This window comes from Dermacentor andersoni, chromosome 2, assembly GCF_023375885.2.
Source record: "Dermacentor andersoni chromosome 2, qqDerAnde1_hic_scaffold, whole genome shotgun sequence".
NCBI lineage: Eukaryota > Metazoa > Arthropoda > Arachnida > Ixodida > Ixodidae > Dermacentor > Dermacentor andersoni.
Genome location: NC_092815.1, coordinates 220,089,371 through 220,104,458, shown reverse-complemented (window position 1 = coordinate 220,104,458; position 15,088 = coordinate 220,089,371). Strand labels below are relative to the sequence as shown.

The 15,088-nt window shown below is 49.2% G+C and overlaps 1 protein-coding gene and 1 pseudogene across 2 annotated transcripts in view; one reads left to right on the top strand and one right to left on the bottom strand.

Annotated features, from left to right (window-relative positions):
- The window catches only part of LOC129387064 (uncharacterized), a 210,049-nt gene that overhangs the window by 89,773 nt on the left and 105,188 nt on the right, over window positions 1-15,088 (bottom strand). The window lies entirely within an intron of this gene.
- LOC140216202 (uncharacterized) lies at window positions 4,108-12,039 on the top strand (annotated as a pseudogene).

Genomic DNA, 15,088 nt, shown 5'->3' with positions numbered 1-15,088 from the left:
TCGTTGCGCGCTCCTCAACGTCTTCCCAAGCTTCTTGGTAACTTCCAAGTTTTGGCCCCATACGTTAGTAACGGTAGAAAGCAATGATTAGCAGTAAGCTCCATGGTCATGATTTAGTAATGCCTGCCGTAAGCTCACCAACTAATGTTCTATTTTTGTTAATTTTCTTGATCAGAGGCCCCTGCGAGTAATTAACCTCAATAAACGTATTTCTGCGCAAGTTCTAGAGGCTGACTGCCGACCATGACATTTCGTTCTCTCGCCAGGCTGCGGAACATTACTTTTCTCTTCTGCGTACTAACTATCAATCAGACTTTTACACTTTCTGCGCTCAGGTCCTCAAACGTTTGTTGCAAATAGTCTGCAGCGCTGCTGAGTATGCCAATGTCATCTACAAACCGTAAGTTGGTGAGCTATTTACCGTTAGCCCTCACTCCTAACCATTCCCAGTCTAACTGGTTGCACACCTTTAAGTATTCAGTGATAGCATAGTAAATATTTTGCCATTGATCATGCGAAGCCTTTTGCATATATCTGGCTATGCAAAGTCGGCGCGGTAGTGTCATCCGTTCGATATCAACATTCGTGGGAAACTTCATTTTGACCGCTGTTCGGAGTCAGTGCGGTGCTGCCTAGATGCCCCGATCTAATCATTCCAGCTACCTGATTCAAGCGCAGGTAGCGCGCGTTTCATGTATCCAATATCAACGCGTTAACTGCCAATGTTCATTTATCATATACTGTAAGCCTGTTCACTTACTCCCTTATAATGAGGGTGTAAATGAGAAAGACTGGGGTGTTCCAAGGGTGTTTTCTTCTTGAACAGCCTCTTCCATTAAAAAAGGGTGTTTCATGGGTGTTTAGAAGGGTGAAAAGATAAGTACACCCGCATTACACCCATAAGGGTGTGAAAAAAATTAAGAGTGTAGATCGCGTTGGCAGCCCGAACACGATCGAGGAGACTCGCTGACACGATCCATACCGCCGCTTCAGAATGTCACAACAGTTGCACTGGCTCGTAGCACTGAACCACAAAAACAACAGTCGCCGTGTAATCGATAGACGACGGACACACTTAGTGGCACCAAGACTGTTGGCGCACTCGTTTCCACACACACATACAGGATGTGGTTTAGTTTTCGTGCAGGTCGCACGTTTCAGCGACGTTATGCCGAAAGTTTTTCGGTCCAAGCGACTCTCAGCCTTCTTTTTTACACGAATTCTTCATTCAAAGTAACCACTATGTGTACGCAGCACACTTACAAGCAGAAGAATTCACAGAGCAAACGGAATTAAGCGCAAGCAATCACCAAGGCTCGCGCGGTGATTGAGCGCAAACGAACGAAATATAACATGCGGAATCGAGGCGATAAAGCTCTCATTCCGCTCTCTTGAGCGTTTTTCTTTCAGCGCTAATTTTAAATTAAAGGACTCGATTTAGCAGTCCGGGTCCTTCTTTAGTTTTTCGCCACAGCCAGGCACCAGCAGGTTTTATTTCCGCGCGTGTGCAGATATTTTTTCACCTCACGAATGCCGCGGCGCCGCGGTTTAGCGTGAATGTTATGATGGCCAATTCCAAGTCCAACGCACTGGCATCTGTATAGGATCAGCCATAGCCCCCATTTTATGTTACATTTTTTTATCCTCAGTTGACAATGTAATTTCTGCTATGTTGGTGGACATGCCTGTAACGCGAGTGTTTAGATATGTTGACGACTAATTAATTGTTATGAAGAAAGTCACCTGCATGCATTTTCATGACGCGGTCGAAGAAATCTTGTACTTGTTCATGAACTCAACGGGAGGACTTAAGTTTATGTGTAAATTACCAACTAACAACCATATTCAGTTTCTAGATATTAACCTCTGTTTTTCTTTGGATGAGCATCTATGCTGGGGATAAGATCCCAGACCTAAGAAAACCTTGTTGCGCTACGACAGCACACCCTCTAAATTGATTAAGAGAGGCATAGCAACAACGTGCATTAGGGCAGCACTTAGTAAGTCGTGTGAGCGTGAGTGCGATCAAAGTCTTTTAAATCAGATTGCGCGATTACAGAGCGCAGGCTTTCCCAGTTCTGTGATCATTTCAGTATGCGAAGCCATCTTGCAGAAAGAGAAAAGAAGTTCCGAAACTTCCCAAAAAGAAAAGAAAGACAAAAGACACGCGCACGTGGTGCCATACTTACACAAGTTGTCACACAATCTAAAGAAAGTTTCCAATAGACATATTATTATTTTGGTTTTCAGTGCCCCCTGTAAGCTGTCCTCGATATGTAATCGCATGAATAAGCGCGAAAGGCACCTGTGCACCACGAATCATGAAACTCGTTTCACTGATTGCAGGCGCAACGTTATCTATCACATACCGCTCAGCTGTGGAAAATCTTATATAGACCAAACGGTACAGTGCTTCAATGAAAGAGCTCATCAGCACAGCAGTAACCTAAAGTATGGCTATGGGAGTCATTTAGCCGGACACTGTACCAAGTGTCACTGCACCCCCATAATTGAAAAGGCAAAATTCATAGGGAACGGAAAACGTAAGAGGGAAATGGAAATAGTAGAGGCTTTCACATTAGAAAGGAACGAGATAAATGTGTAAGCACTCCCTCTCTTGCCTTGCCGGGAAAAGATATTACATTTTTGGAAGGAAGCAAATAATGGTGCTGATTTGCAGATGCTTTTGCGACTGGTGTGCGCATGCCTATGCTGAAAAAGGTATACCTCTCCCCCCCCCCCCATGTCCGGTGAATTTCAAGTAAACTTCCGGTTGGCAGTCAGCGCTTGTGTGTTGTATTTGTTGCCTTGTGTCTTCGTCTTTTTCGCGCTGTTTAACCTCAGTTCTAAGTTTTGGAGTGGGCGCCGTCTGCTAAAGGAACTTCCTAGGTGGCGCGCGCGGCAAATGTCGCGCGCCACCGTACATTTTGCTTGAGATTTTCTGGCGAATAGACGTGCTATTGGGGGCTCCGCGCTCTGTTACCGGCGTGATAAGTGACGTGAGCAGGGGCTCTACAAAAAGCGAGCACCTGCATGAGTGCAGCTAGACAGCATTCTAGCTGCCGCCCAGTAAAGTACTACGCAGCCTTCTTATCGCTTCTTGTTTTCTTGAACCCGCCAACATCACAACTGGCGACGAGGATGGCGGAAGCAAGGCAATACACAGGCAAGAAGCGCTGAAGTTGAGCAACCAAGCACTGAGGCAACGCTCTGAGGACTGCTGGAAGTATCCGCACCTACGACACAAGGCGGCAACATTTCCGAAATAGCAGCCTCCAGTCAGATTGGTCAAGTGGAAGCCTTCGACGAAACTGAGTGACTGGCTATCTTACGAAGAACGCCTGATTTCCTTTTTTGCGGTGAACAAAGTTCCCGAAATCCTCAAGGTGCATACTTTGCCAAGCATTATTGGGCCGAAGTCGTTCAGCCTCTTCAAGTCTCTGGCCGCACCAGATAAGTCGTCGCAAAAGACGTTCAACGAACTAACAGAAAAGCTTCGCAATCACTTCACTCCGAGAGTGTGTGATCAAAAAGTGAACAAAATTTCACAGATGTCAGCTGCAACATAAAGGTATCACCCAGTATACAGCCAAGTTAAGAAAACTCGCCCAAACCTGTGAATTCGGCATCTTTTTGGACGAATCTATCCGAGACAGGTTTGTGTGTGGTTTATTCCGTACCGACGTACAGCGATACTTATTTGCAGAAGATAAAACGCTTACTTTCCAAAAGGCTGTTGAGCGCGCACTGGCTCTGGAAGAAGCCAAGGAAAACGTTGAGGACGCGCATGCGAAAAAAGCTGCCGATTAATTGCACAATATGGGCACCGAAGGCGAAACGAAAAGGCAGCGATTTTTCGAGCGTTATCGTTGTGGCTCCGACAAGCATTTGTCCCGCGCTCGTCCGCATATTGCCGATAAGTGCACGAACTGCGGCAAGACGGGCCACAATCAGCGTGCCTGTGGTGGTCCAAAACAGAAGCCGACAAGTTCTGGAAAGTGCGTACGCACTCTTCAAAGCGACGACACAGGCAACGTCCAGATGCTGTCTCGAAGAAGCCGGCGTCCCATCACCGTGGAAGTCGAAATTCAGGGTGTACCCTTGCGCATGGAGTTAGACACAGGTGCTACAGTGCCTGTGATATCACGGCAACAGTTCAAGAAGCTTAGACTGCCTTCGAAGCTGGAACCAACAGAACTGCGACTGAAAACATACACAGGAGAAGTTGTCCAACCCTGCGGCGTCTTCAGCGCGGCCGTACGATACAAGGACCAAGTCGGTGACCTTCCGTTATACGTTGTAGACTACGGCGGACCAGCTCTACTAGGACGCGAGTGGCTGGAAACTTTTCGCTTGGATTGGGACGAAATATGCGGTTTACACAAGCTGTGCAACGATTCGCATCCAGACGCAAGCCAAGAGGACCACGGCACGCGACTGAGAGCACTCCCCGACAATTTACAGCACCATGTTTGACGACACCCTTAGCAAGCTAGAAGGTAAGCGAGCTGCCTTGTTTTTTTAAAGAAAACCGTCCAAAGTTCCTCAAAGCTCGAAACGTGCCCAACGTATTACGTTTAGCAATGAAGGAAGAGCTACAGGAATTCGGCGTCATTGCGCAAGTTTCCACTAGCGAATTTGCCACACCGATTGTACCGGTTGTTCAAAAGGACGGTACAATACGTGTGTGTGGAGATTATAAGACAACGCTGAACGCTGTTCTGGACACAGAGCAGTACCCTCTACCTAGGCTGGATGAGATACTAGCTGCGCTTGCGGGAGGGCGGTACTTTTCGAAGCTGGATCTAAATAGGGCATACCAACAAGTGGAAATGTCGGAAGACTCTAAAAAGCTGCTCGGGTTGAATACGCATAACGGGCTGTTCGCTGTTAGCAGATTGTCCATCGGAATCGCCTCAGCACCAGCATTGTTTCAGCGCATTATGGATGACATCTTCAAAGGACTGCCAGGAGTGATCTGTTATCTAGATGACATTCTTGTGACAGGTGCTACTGCAGAGGAGCACCTCGTGAATCTTCAAGCAGTGCTTCGAACACTGGCACGAAAAGGCGTCCGAGTTAACAGTGAAAAATGCGAGTTCTGTAAGGAAAGCCTTCAGTATCTTGGGCATGCTATCAGTAGGACGGGCGTCAAACCAACAAACGAAAAAGTTCAAGCTGTTCTGAAAGCCCCAGCACCCACTAACGTAGCACAACTGCGTTTGCTACTTGGGCTCATTAACTACTAAGGCAAGTTTACGCCGCAATTGGCGACGCTTGCTAAGCCCTTCTACAGATTGTTACAGAAGGACGTCTCCTGGTCCTGGGACCGAAAATGCGAGGAGGCATTTCAAGCCATCAAAACAGTGCTGCCATCCGTCGAAGTTCTTGCGCACTACGATCCGGCGCTACCACTGCAGCTCTCGTGCGATGCGTCTGCGTATTGTCTCGGCGCCGTGTTATCGCGCGTTATGAAAGTCGGCACGGTAAGACCAATTGCTTACGCTTCTAGGACGCTATCAAAGGCCGAAGAAAACTGTAAGTATGCCCACTGTCATGTTAACACATGCCCTTAAGGTACGAAGTGCGCATGCTCATATTTGTATCTGTCCCTATATATGCAGCCCCTTGTCTGATAATAAACACGCTTTCTTCCCTGCCTCCCGACCGTTCACATGGTGTCAGAAGTGGGTCGGCGACGCGTTTCGCAAGTCGCGTTCACCGCTGTTCTTCCCTGCCCCCTCGTCCAGCTGCACCCCCAGTACGCTCCAGAGAAAGAAGTATGGCGTGGACGGTTCTACCACCACCAAAGCCACTGGAAAGTACGGGTGACGCTTACCAGGACTGGATCATCTGGAAAAGTGCGTTTACTCTATCTTCTACGGCGACCGGACTAAGGAAGCAGCCTAAAGAAGTTCAGGCAGCAACATTTCTTGTGACAGTTGGTGAAGAAGCAAGGCGGGTGTTCTATACCTTCAAATTCGCAAATGAGGACGAAAAGCAAGACCTCGATGAGCTCATTGAAAAATTCGAGGCCCACTACAAACCAGCGAAGAATTTAACGTTCAACGAGTTTCGTTTCGGCTCCCGAGATCAACGTGAGGGCGAATCTTTTAACGAGTGGCTGATCGATATCCGAACTCTTGCTCGCTTGTGTGAATTCGGAGAACTGGAGGACAGATTACTGCGCAGTCAAATAATTCTAGGAGTTAGAGACAAGGACCTGCAGCAGAAACTTCTGTCTGAAAATCCGTCGTATGCCAAAACGGTGGAAATATGCCGAGCAAGGGAACAAGCGAAGGAGCACATTAACGAGATCAGGGAGGCAGAAGTAAGCGCAACCGATGAGGCCACCGCACATGCTGTGAGATCAAAAGCAAGCCTCTGAATGTGCTCAAACTGCTGTTACACACACGGAAAAGCAAAGTGCCCTGCGCAAGGCAAGCGCAAGTGAAGGCGGCCCAAACCACTTCGCGCGGGCGTGTCGTCAAGCAGAAGCGATACCGAGGGGCCAAGCTTGTCAGATAAAACGGGTCGAAATGGCTTAGGATGAGGGCTATTTTCTTAAAACCCTCGAAGTCAATGCAATTGATGGCCACGACAGCTGGTCAGCGACTGTCGACATCGCAGGTTCCGCCATACGCTGCAAAATTGATACCGGAGCCAACTGTTGTGTCATGCCCGAAGTGACACTCAGAAACATAACTACGAACCCAGCAGAAGACTGCTGCTCTACGCTACGGTAGTTTTTCGGCCGCATAGAAAAGGCGAACAAGATCGAGCTTCAGGTCGCCACTACAACGCAGTCTACCACGGCGCTATTCTTTATCGTGAAACAAGCGGTTCCTGTTACATTGAGTGGCAAGGTGGCTGAACGCTTAGGGCTGATTGGCCGCATAAACACTGTGGACGCATTGGAAACTAACGAAATAGTGGAAAGATTTCGAGATGTTTTCCAGGGGCTGGCAGAAGTCAACGACGTAGCCTACCACATGGAGCTGAAACCTGAAGCTCGAGGCGTCATCAAGCCAGCGCGAAGAATCGCCATCGCCCTTCAGGAGCGCGTCTGAGCTGAGCTGGACCGGATGGAGCGCGACGGCGTCGTTGCTAAGGCCACAGAACCGACTGCCTGGTCTAGTCACATGGTTGGGGTAGTAAAGAAAGACAAAGTACGCATATGCTTGGACCCATCCGACTTGAATAAGCACTTCTAAGAGAGCACTACCACATGCCGACGTTAGAAGATATCCTACCGCGGCTGCATGGAGCGAAATTCTTTTCTACTCTGGATGCATCGTCAGGATTCTGGCAGATTAAGTTGGACGAGCCGAGCTCCCGCTTTTGCACTATGAGCACGCCCTACGGGCGATGCAGATTCCTGCGCATGCCGTTCGGCATCGCTTCCGCGCCGCAAATCTTTCAGCGGGTGATGCACCAGGTACTAGAGGGCTTGAGGGGCGTTGACGTCGTTATGGACGACATATTGGTTTGGGGACAGTCACCAGAGCAACACGACAGAAATTTAGTAGCTTTGCTATGCCGGTGCAGACAACACAGCCTGAAGCTCAATATGAACAAGTGCAATTTCCTCCAGCCCAGAGTCCGCTACATGGGCCACATTCTGACTCCAGAGGGGCTGTGCCTGGACCCGAGCAGAGTCGAAGACATCGTGCAAGTCCCGCCACCACAAAACCGTAAGCAACTGCAAGTTTTCCTTGGCATGATCAACTTCGTGGCTCGGTTTGTCCCTAACATATCCACGTTGTCAGCGCCCCTTCGCGAGTTGTTGAAAAAGGACGTCGCGTGGGTCTGGACAGACCAGCAAGAAAACAGCTTTCATCAACTTCGAGTGACCCTCACAAAGGCACCGGTCCCTGCCTTTTTTAACCAAGAAAAACCATTGACCTTGTCAGTAGACGCCAGTCAGCATGGCGCAGGAGCCGTTCTTCTACAGGATGGGCAGCCAGTTGCCTACTCATCCCGTTCGCTAACGGAAGCACAGCAGCGCTGCGCGCAGATCGAGAAGGAAACATTAGCAATTGTTCATGGTTGCACTAAGTTTCAAGATTATATCTTCGGGCACCCAGAGGTTACCGTCGAGTCGGATCACAGGCCTCTGGAATCTATATTCAAAAAGCCCCTTTGTGAATGCCCGCTACGATTGCAGCGCATGAGGCTTGTTTTGCAAAGATTCCCGATCAAGGTCACGTTCAAACCAGGCAAGGAGTTATTTCTAGCTGATGAACTTTCTGGCTTCCCGAGTGCTACGAAACTAACCGACGAGACAGAACAATTTCAAGTCAGCGTTATTTCTTCGCTTCCTGCGTCAGACCAGCAGCTCGAGAGTATTCGGCACGAAACTAACAAAGACGCCAGTATGGCTGAACTGCGCCGCTACTCGAGCACGGAATGGCCGGAAACGAAGAATCATGTGCCGCATGCCCTGCGTTCATACTGGTGTTACTGCAACGAACTGCGTGTTGAGGAAGGCCTGCTCCTCAGAAGCAACAAAATAGTCATTGCTCCGGCCAAGCGACCGGAAATTTTGCGTTTGCTACACACCGCACATGGAGGCGAAGAAAAAATGAAGATGAGAACCAGAGAAGTGATGTTCTGGCCCGGCATGACCGCGGATATCTCGGCTCTAGCTAAGTCATGCGCAGCGTGCGAAAAGTACAAGCGCAGGAACACTAGACTGCCTATGCTTAGCCATGAGATACCAGGCCTTCCATGGCAAGTAGTAGGGCTTGATATTTTCCACCACGATGACCAGTCCTACCTAATTCTCGCAGATTTCTACTCGTTCTTTTTCGAGATTCAAAAGCTACGTCATACAACAGCGACAGCGGTAAACAATGCGTGCATGCTCGTCTTCGCGACTCATGGAATCCCGGCAAAGCTGTGCAGTGATAACGGCCCACCTTTCCACAGCTCGTGCTTCCGCTCTTTTGCTGCGCAGCTCGGAATTGCCCACGTAGCTTCAAGCCCGTACTATCCCCGTGATAACGGCATGGCGGAGCGTGCAGTGCAGGAGGCGAAAAAACTGCTAACGAAGTGTCCTTTCGCAACTATGGAATTTTACAGTGCCCTGCTGGAGTGGCGAAACATGCCAAGGGACGAGCAACAGAAGTCGCCCGTTCGAAGGTTGATGGGTCGCCAAATAAGGACGCAGTTGCCGGTTCTTCCCCAGCACCTCGAACCGCAGACTGTGCCACCACAAGCTGTTCGCAATCGCCTCCAGGAAATAAGAGAAAAGCAGCGGATCTTCTACAACCGGACGGCCAAGTGTCTACTCCATCTTCGCAGTGGGTCTCCAGTATCAGTGTACGACACCATACACAGAACCTCGTCGCCAGCTGTGGTTGTAGGCCCTGCAGGCACACCTCGGTCGTACAACCTACTTACAGACAGCGGACAAGAGCTGCGGCGCACCAGGGAGCATCTCAGTTCCAAAGAAATGCAACCTACGTCAGACCCTGAATCTACAGTCTCTGCGGAGTCAGTATCCCAGCCTGACCAGGTGGCGGAGCTACAACCTGAAGACACCCTTCGTGGAAGTAACCGTCTGCGTAGACCGCCACAACGTTACCCCCTGCCAGAGAGACCGCAGCATTAGGTCCCTGACATGTGAATTTTTAAATTCTTTGTTCTCATTTTTGTTTTCTCTTCGAAAAGAAGGAAGATGTAAGTATGCGCACTGTCATGTTAACACGTGCCCTTACGGTACGAAGTGCGCAGGCTCATATTTGTATCTGTCCCTATATATGCAGCCCCTTGTCTGATAATAAACACACTTTCTTCCGTGCCTCCCGACCGTTCACAAAAACTATAGCCAGATAGAAAAGGAGGCGCTTGCCTTAATTTTTGGCATCAAGAAGTTAAATTTTTACATTTATGGTTGACAATTTACGTTAATCTCAGACCACAAGCCTTTACAAAAAATTCTTGGGCCGAAGAGTGGCCTCCCGACCATAGCGGTCGCCAGACTGCAACGGTGAGCTGTAACTCTTTCAGCTTATAAGTGCGACCTTGTCTATCGAAAGTCAACCGACAACGCGGACGCGGACTGTTTTTCGCGTCTGCCGTTAGAGACAAGTGAGGGAGAGGACAGCTGTGTCTTACCAGTACTCACGTACGGGGCAGAAACCTGGAGGCTTACGAAAAGGGTTCTACTTAAATTGAGGACGACGCAACGGGCTATGGAAAGAAGAATGATAGGTGTAACATTAAGGGATAAGAAAAGAGCAGATTGGGTGAGGGAACAAACGCGCGTTAATGACATCTTAGTTGAAATCAAGAAAAAGAAATGGGCATGGGCAGGACATGTAATGAGGAGGGAAGATAACCGATGGTCATTAAGGGTTACGGACTGGATTCCGAGGGAAGGGAAGCGTAGCAGGGGGCGACAGAAAGTTAGGTGGGCAGATGAGATTAGGAAGTTTGGAGGGTCAACATGGCCACAATTAGCACATGACCGGGGCAGTTGGAGAAGTATGGGAGAGGCCTTTGCCCTGCAGTGGGCGTAACCAGGCTGATGATGATGATGATGATGAGGGAGAGGACAGCACGAGTGAGACATTTTTTTACGCTTCGCTTAGCATCCCTTCCTATGACAAGCAAGGAGATCGCGCGTTACACAGTTCGTGATCCTGTTCTCAGCATTATCTTGGACTTCACCAGGAAAGGGAGGCCTTCGCAAGTTGATGACAAAGAGTTGAAACCCTACTTTGACAGACGCAGTGAACTGACTATCCACGAAGGGTGCCTGATGCATGCAATGCGAGTTGTCGTGCCGCCAAAGCTGCAACAGCCAGTCTTGGAGGAGATACACCAGGGATACCCAGGTATCGTGCGAAGTAAGGAACTCGCCCGAAGCTACGCATGGGGGCCATCCGTGGAAAAAGATCTCGAGAATCAAGCGAGACACTGCATGCCATGCCTGCAGCAGCGCAACATGCCGCTAAAGGCACCATTGCACCCGTGGTCCTGGCCTACGCAACCATGGTAACGTGTACATAGACTTTGCGGGCCCATTCCGCAATCGTATGCTGTTAGTTGCTGTAGACTTGCTTTCGAAATGTGCAGATGTGTATGTCATGACAAGTGCGTCCGCACAAGCAACCATAGCAAGGTTACGCGAATTGTTCGCACTATATGGCGCGCCGGAGATAATTGTAAGAGAAAACGGTGCGCAGTTCACATCGTCCGAGCTCAAAGCGTTTATGAAAGAGCACGCCGTCCGGCAAGTTTTCACATCTGCTTATCACCCGAGCAGCAACGGATTGCCTGAAAGGTTCGTGGAGACTTTAAAGAACGCTCTAGGCAGAGGCCCTGCAACAGAAAGTCTTGAAGAAACATTGTCCAAAATCTTGATGGTGCATGGGAACACGCCACATGCGACGACACTCGAGACACTGTCTTGTCATTTTCTTGGTCGTCAATTGCGCACTCGTTTGGATGCACTGAAGCCCGCTTTATCGCATACTGTCGGCACAAGTCAGTGCTAGCAAATGATGCGGCGAAGTAGCGACCATACTGTGTTTCAAGTGAACGATGAAGTTTTGGCGAGCAATTTCAGCAGTGGACCAAGATGGCTCAACGCAACCATCTTGCAGCGGACGGGGCCAGTGTCGTACGAGGTCAAAGTGCAGACACCAAACGGACCCTATACGTGGAGGCAACACAAGGACCACTTACTACGAGCCTCTGCTGCGACGACGACGCCCCCATTTGCGGTGGAGGAAGAGGCCGAAATGTGTTATCCAGCCCTTGCAGTTGGTCCACCACCATCAGTCACTGCCCCCGAAACTAGATCTGCACCCATGGTCAATGGAAACAGCCCTACGAAGCGGTACCCTCAACGAGTTAGGAAGCCACCTGACCGATACCAACCATCCTGACTCTCCAAATTGCGGTGGAGGAAGTGATACGAGCCGCCGCAATTTTGTTAGCGGCTTGATAAGTGACGCGCCAAGTGACGTCAGCAGGGGCTCTACAAAAAGCGAGCACCTGCATGAGTGCAGCCAGGCAGCATTCTAGCTGCCGTCCAATAAAGTGCTACGCAGCCTTATCGCTTCTTGCTTTCTTGAACCCGCGCACACGACAGTGTGTTTGGCGTACACCCTCGCAATTTTTTAACAATAACGCCCGAGTGTCGACCGCGCGGCATGTCAGTGGCCCTGTAGCGGTGAGGTGATACCCAAAAGCCGAACAGCGCTGCAGAATACATTCGAACTAGAATTCGTCTTGCACGACCGCACATAAAGTTGGCAAAATCCTGCAGCCCTGGCCGCTACAAAGCCATTGACACGCCTTGCGGTCGGCACTCGCGCGTTATTGTTAAAAAATTTCAAGGGTGTACATTTGGTCTTGCAGGATGGTTAGAGCGCCCTTTCGCGCCACGTGCTTCAAAAGATGCAGCAAGGTGGGACGTTGAGTTATTAGAGAGACTAATAGTTGAGTTGATTACTAATAGACTACTGGTAGTTGAGACTAATAGCTATTAGTAGGGGGGGGGGGTTTACTGTGCGCGTTTTGGTAGGAAAGTGAGAGCGTGGGGGCATGGTTTAGCGCGTGCGAGAGCGCGTCATATTTTGGGTCTCCGCAGCATTGATTGCTTTTGAAACAGTGGTGAGAGTTGCTTAGCGACATTTTGAGGATTTGGATTCTGTGCGTATCAGTTTTCGCTAAAAGGCTCGTGCTCTGCATTATTATATTATAGTATTTGCATCAGAAAAAGCCGTCACATACATGGCTAGAAAGCCGGGAAAGCAGGCAGCGCACGGGGGGTCCCTCAAGGCAGATGAGGGCACGGATGAGAATGGAGAGGGAATCGAGTCAACCGGCACACACCGTGATGTCGATACTAGGATGCAGAAAGTGGAGGCGTTCCAGGGAGAGCTTGTCAAACAGATGGAACAGCTAAAATGAGCTAATCAAGGAGTGATGCACGGAAGGTAGTTCAAAAAAGACTTGAAGCAGCCGAGGAAAAGCTGAAAAGGCCCGCCATTGTGAACGAGAATGTGCGTGACAATAGAACGCAGTCCCACGACGTGACAGGGGAGGGAGGACTAGCAAAGTACGTGGAATGTGTGCAACGTGGTGAAGGGTTAGCTGGAAAGAGCGGCACCTACCTTGAAGCTGCCACGCGGAAGGAGCAGGGGCACAGGGGACAATGCCCCTTGTCGAGTTCGAATCACGCGGAAAAGGACAAAGGGAAACAGGGTCAGGTAGGGGAGAGTGAAAGGGTGATTATCGCCGGAGACTGAAACTTGACTCGGTGCTCAGAAGCAATTGTGGAGAGGATGAGAGGCGATAAAAGAGTCGTGGTAGGGACATTTCAGGGCGGACACTGGGGTCTGTCATGGAGCGAAGGAAAGAAGCTTGCGGGAAATGCCCACGTGCGCAAACTTGTCATAGTAGCAGGTGGGCTAACTGACGTCCTGAACAGGAAAGGGACAGGACTAGCCCAGCGCTTGGCAAAGGGGGTGGACGACTTGCGCGAGCTATCCCCTCAAATGCAGATCGCGGTGTGCACGGTGCCGGAGGTGCCTGTACGTGACAGTTACGTACAAAGAGCCGTAGTGGCTGCTAATGAGGCGATATGAAAAATGAGCCGAGGGAAAGGCTTCGAGGTTGTCGAAGTAAACAGGGAAGTGAGAAGGTGTATAGGTTTTAAACGAGACGGGATCCACTTCAATTACCGGCTAGCACGAGAAGGCGACTTGGTGGTCGCGCTGTTGCTTTTTTAGGGGGCCCACGGGCGCTGAGGAGGCCAGAGTAGGTAGTAATGAAGAAGTTCCCCTACGGGAACCTCACAATAGCATCGCCGTCGAATACAGAGCAAGGAGGAATGCAAGAAAGAGAGATGCAATAGGCTACATAAACATGCAGGGCGGCCGAAGAAAGGAAGAGAGGGCAGAGATTGAGGAGCAGTTAAATAGCGAACTAATGGGGGTGTATGCGGTGACAGAAACGCACCTTAGAGGCTCAGAAGAGCCGCCACTGATTGAGAATTATGTTTGAGAAGTGTGCAACGGAACTAATTTGGAAAGAAAAGGAGGGGGAGTCAGAATGCTCATCCATCCGGGAGCCAACTGGAAAAGAGGAAATTCAAAATGTCAAGAGCATCTTTGGTTATTAGGTACAATGAGTGGGAAAAAAACTGGGCTGGGCGGTACGTATTTTTGGACCGGAAATACCTGAACAGAGAAGAATAGAGTTAGTGGAATGCATAAGTGCGGATATTAAGGGTTTCGGGAATGATGCTGAAATTATTGTGTTAGGTGACATGAATGCCCACATACAAGAACTAGATGCCTATACTGACAACAGCGGGAATTCAATGCTACCCATTTGTGAGCAACATAACCTCGTTATCGTGAATACAAGGCCTAAGTGTGAAGGGCAGATCACGTGGGAAGCGGGAAACCGGCAATCAACCATTGATTACTGTCTGCTGACATAAGGAATTCATAAGTTGAGAGAAGTGGTCATTGATGAGGAAGGGTATAGCAGCATAGGGAGTGACTATAAACGCATCATTTTGAAAATGGGATATGTAGTTGGGTAAGAGAGCAAGGAGTGCAAAATTACCAATCCAAATTTCAATGCTGAACAAATAACAAAATAGTCCCTAGAGTCGAGGAAGAACTTGGCAAATGGCCAAGTAAAGAGTGAGAATATGGTGAGCTTCTAAGTGTAATAACGACAGAAATACGGAGAGAGAAACAATACATTCGTTGGAAAGAAAAAAAGAAACCGAAAAGTTGGTGGAACAGGGAGATACGAGAAGCGATCGCCGAACGACAGAAAGCATCCCAGGAGTACAGGTAGGTAAAGAAGTCGCAGTTGCCGCAGGATGAAGTAGCCAGTAAATGGGGAATATACCGGGTGATAAAGTGTATGGTTCAAATACAGGTGGAAGCAAAATTAAAAGGCGGAAGTGAACGTTGGTTGTCAGAAATACGCGAGTAAAGGAAGGGCGCACCTAGAATATTTTGCAACCACATAAAATTATTAGGCAGGAAGTCAACAACAATACAAGATATCCTAGACGAAGATGAAAACAGGCTGGAAGGAGAAGCGG